We start from the raw sequence: 4,862 nt of genomic DNA, 5'->3' as shown, positions 1-4,862 counted from the left end.
TTGAAGTCAGGATGAGTTCTTGGCAGCTGGTCTAAGCCATTTTGCCTCAGGCCAGTTTGGGGAGGGTTTGGGACCATCGTTCCTGGAACTTGAGCGTTGGGTTACCTTCCTAGCAGTTCTATTAGCTTCTTACTATTTTTTCAATCAATTCTTTTTGCCTCATAGAACTAAAATTTACTTCTGTTGCTTTCAACTAATAATTATGAATAGTATAGTCCTTATACTAAATTAGAGGAAAGCAAAATTACTATGACTGAAGGCAATGTTTCTTGAGAAAGAATGCTGAATCGAGAGTGGCATATTAGGTCTCCCAAGACTTACGTGACTAGAAAAAAATACATTTAATTTCTCAGAAGTTTTTTTTTTTCATTAATATGTGAATAAATGTAGTATTAAAATTCCATCTCCCTAAAATATTTCTTTTCTTCCCTCATGAAGAGAGGTAGTGAGACTGAGTAAAAAACATAGAGTCACTTAAGACTGCAGAACTCAGTAATAGCAGTGGTTAATTCTAGCTTTACCACTCTCTGGCAATATGACTTGGTAACAACCCCCTAAACTCTGTTTTAGTTTTCTTATCTGAAAATTGCATATAGCACCTGAATTATGATATTGTACTGAGGAAAAAATAAGTTAATATGTTTAAAGGGTTTCAACAATGATTGACACTTTATTTTAAAGTTTTATTAAATAATTATGTGTTAGCTATCATTAGTGTTATTGTTATTGTGTTTTTGACATTACTTGGCACAATTCGTTAAGATGCAGATTCCACGGCCTCAGCCTACGCCAACTCATTCAGGAGATTCAAAGGTGATATTTAACCACGTATATTAGAATAATTATATACAATGATTGAGTTTTTTAGCACAACTAAGGTTGAGAACCACTGAGCCATAAATATTTGGGGTCATTATTAAAGGCAGCCAAATAGTAAAAGCTTTGTATTTTCACACCTCAGTAAAAACACACAAAAACATTTTAAATTGAATGGCAAAAATGTATGGTAAAGATACAGAAACAACATGATATAATGGGAAGTACCCTCAAGAAAGATCAGGAGACATGTCCGAGATTCTGGCTCTCAGACCTACTCACTCATTGACCTTGGACTTGGGACCACTCACATCACCACAGAAAAAGTCACAGCAGAATCTTTATCTTTTTTAGCCAGCACCAATATTGGATTTTGCAGTCCTCTGGACTTTCTTCATTCTGTTCTTGCATTCCTTTTGCTGTTTTCTTGATGGCTATTTCTTCTCATACAGACCATGTGTTGCAAGTCTATGTTTGGGTTCATCTTTTTTTTTTTTTTTCCTTTTTCATAATCCAAAGAATCCTAAACCATGCCAGCCAGTTATCTTGTCACCACCAAAATGGGTTCTGAATCCAAATACAAAGATGACATCTGGTGTGGTCTTGTATATTTTGGCTAGTTTTTCCCAAACTTCTGTCTTAGGAACTGTTGTCTTTCCGGGAAGGAATATCAATGACCGTTTGTTTCTGCTGAAGTAGTTTGTTGGTCATGAACTTCCTGGTCCAGATAATTACTGTGTTGTTCATGATGGCAGCAGAGCTTTAAGCAGCCAGAGGGAAAGAGAACTACTATTCACCAACCAATCATATATTTAAAATCTTGACATAATGAAAGCTTTAACCTCAAATACATTGTAGTTGATGATTTGTTTGTTTGCCTTTTCTGTTCTGTCTTGGGTTTTACTGAGTGCTTTCATCCTATACCCAAGTATCTTAGTTTATTTTATGCCACTTTGGAAGTGATTATTTTTATAGAATTGGATGATGTGATGGGTAACCACAAGAAAACACTGAAAGGTCAAAGGCAGTAAAGTACTTTTTTTCCAAACAGAAGTAAAAATGACTTTACGCCTCTGTAATGTTTCACTTTCATGCTTTTTATATTGGCTCGGTCAGGAAATACATCTCATTCACATTGATCATTATAGCACATGCCATCAGGATAGACATAGCAGAATGTTAGAAAATAAATCAGCTAGACACCAACGAACATCAAGAGGTAATACTTTCAAGTTCCCTACAGTCTGTAACCCATATATTTATGTCATCTTGCAGGGAAATATACAGACAATAAGTCAACATTAATACGACAATATTAGAGAAAAGAACATAAGCATAGTTATTATATAAGAATTTCAGATGTTGACTTTAAAATTAGATCATTTTACTACCTTACATTTTTAAATTAGATCATTTTACTTAATAATTGTTTATATACTCTCTTTCCTTTGAGTATGCAATTCTCATCTTTGATCTCTCTATATAAATATTCTTACCTATGGTATTTACTTTCAGTGTTTTACAGAACATAATGCTGAGCATTGTCATCAAAAAATCTTTAATTGCATTAGTCTGAGTCCTTACATTTTTCCAAATAGCTATTCTTGACTGTTGAGATTTTCTTATCATTTAAAAAATATTCTGTGCCCCATTAATTTAGCTTTCTTTTTTCAACCTTTTTTCCTTATTTTTCACTATTCTTTGTTCGGTTTCAAAAATTTAAGAAAGAAAAGAATCAATTATTTTGGAATTGTTTCTTTTTTCTGTAGACATCTATTCTTGAGATTATATGCTTCCTGTAATTGATAACATAAACTTCTAAAACATGAAGAGTGTGCAATAGTCAGGGCTCATTTGATTTTTCACATGGATTCAAACAACATGTGAAATCATTATTTGACAAAAAACAAGTATTTGTCCATTATAACCTCACAGAATGAATTAGAAAAATAAGATAATAATAATTCCCACACAAATAAATTACTCTTTTTTTAATGTCTTTTTTTAGCTTATGACATCCAGGGGTATATGATTCTACATAAAATTTTCATGATAGTCCCAGTGGAAATGCACCTCTGTTTTTTTGTTTTGCCAGATTTGTTGAAAAGCAGGGGGAAATGTGATCTTTTTTTCAAGTTTAAAAAATGTGCCTTGAAGAATATAAATAACATAAAAGGCAAAAATATTCAAATTTTACCTGGTTTCTCTTTTTTTCCCCCAAGATATTTAATTTTCAGTTGGAAAATGAAAAAAAAAATGATTATGACAAAGAATTAAAACACAACAAATAGATAAGAAATCATTTTACCCAGCCCTTGGAGAGTGCAAATAAATTTATGTCTTTAAATCACTATATCAAATACTGAATTTCTGTTTTTAGAATGTCTATTCCCCACCTATATCCCCTGTCCTTCTGACTCATGTTATTTCTTCAAAAGTCAGTTTACATATTATGTCTTCTGTGAAGCCTTTCCTCTTCTTCCTTTGTGCACTTCCCTGTACTTCATACTTTTATCATGTATAGCATTTAAACACTGAATTTCTATGTTAACAATGTGGGATACTTTTAAAAATATTTCACCTAAATTTTGAGTTGCCTGAGGATAAGTTCTGTGTTTTATTTTTATTTTTTAATAATTTATTTTGATTAGAGGTACCGTCTTTCTTTTTTCTTTTTGGTGTTTGGGGGGAGAGTGTGCACATATCCATGGGGTTGAGGTGGGGAGTGGCAAAAGGGAGAAGAAGAGAGAATCCTAAGCAGGTTTCATGCCCAGTGCAGGAGCCTGACCTGGGGCTTGATCCCCTGACCCTGAAACAATGACTGAAGCCAAAATCAAGTCAGTCACCTAACTGACTGAACCTCCCTGGTGTCCCAAGGTTTGTGTTTTATTAATGTTAATAGCACATTGGTAAGCACCTGATGAGAGTTCTTAAATGATAATCATAAAATCAATTTATAAATACTGAAGAAATCATAAAATATTATAGAGGCACTATAATATTCTAATCAATTACTTTCAAATGATATTCTACAGTATCTCACTAGTAGTAATCCCTTACAGGACTGGCATGGAGTATAAGCAAAAAAGAAGAGAAGTCAACTGCTGCCATCCACGCTTACTATAAAATCCAGGTTTTCCCATCCCTTGTCATTTGACAAAGGCAGCTTCACTTTTTAAATTTATATATTAACGTTTTATATAATGTCTTATTTTAAGAAATGAATTTTCTACTAGAAAAACAAGATCTGAAATTTCAATTTTAGGTGTTCAAGTTACTCTATTTGAAAAAGCAAAATATATATATATATATGTTCTAGAAGTGCACTGTCCAATGCGGAACCAATAGCCACATGTATTTTCTTAAACTCAAATTTAAATTAATTATAATTAAATAAAAATTTTAATTTAGTTTTTCAGTCATACTAGCTTGTTTTCAAGTGCACAATAGCCACAATGCCTAATAGATATCAATTTGGACACCATACAGCATATAGTATTTCCGTCATCATAGAAATTGGGCAGTTTTTTTCTGAAACTACTTTTATTGAGTTTAAAATCCATTATTGTAAAATCCTAGAAGAATCCAAGAAGCAAATTGGGATATATGATTAAGAAAGTGCATGAGATGCTTGTTTGAGTTGTAATAAGAGACCTGCTCCATCCAAATTCTCTAATGTTTTCTAAGTCATATTATAGGATAGAAGATTAGCAGACTGGTTGAAAGTGGGAAGTGAAAGTTTACAAGTTAGTAAAGCACTACCTATGACTCTAATCAAGTTACTGAATAATTCTAATTAATGTATTTTCTGAAAAATGTGTAATAATAGTACTTAGTTTATAAGGATATTCTGAGGGTGAAAGAAGACAAAACATGCATGGATTTAGCATAGTCCCAGATACATTTTAGTAATCAAAGTTATATCATTACCCAAACTAATGTTATTCTAAGTTACTACCAGTTGGTTGGGTTCTCCAAGCACTTACGGTTATGTTACTGGTATTTAGATAGATTAATTTGATGCTTTGCAGCACAACAAATTGTGT

The 4,862-nt window shown here is 32.5% G+C and overlaps 1 pseudogene; it reads right to left on the bottom strand.

The window, feature by feature from the left end:
• Positions 1–1,166: 1,166 nt before the first annotated feature.
• Positions 1,167–1,563, bottom strand: LOC116587731 (annotated as a pseudogene).
• Positions 1,564–4,862: the final 3,299 nt, after the last annotated feature.

Source organism: Mustela erminea, chromosome 4, assembly GCF_009829155.1.
Source record: "Mustela erminea isolate mMusErm1 chromosome 4, mMusErm1.Pri, whole genome shotgun sequence".
Taxonomy (NCBI): domain Eukaryota; kingdom Metazoa; phylum Chordata; class Mammalia; order Carnivora; family Mustelidae; genus Mustela; species Mustela erminea.
The sequence above is the reverse complement of the archived record's forward strand: the minus strand, read 5'-3'. Positions and strand labels throughout refer to the sequence as shown.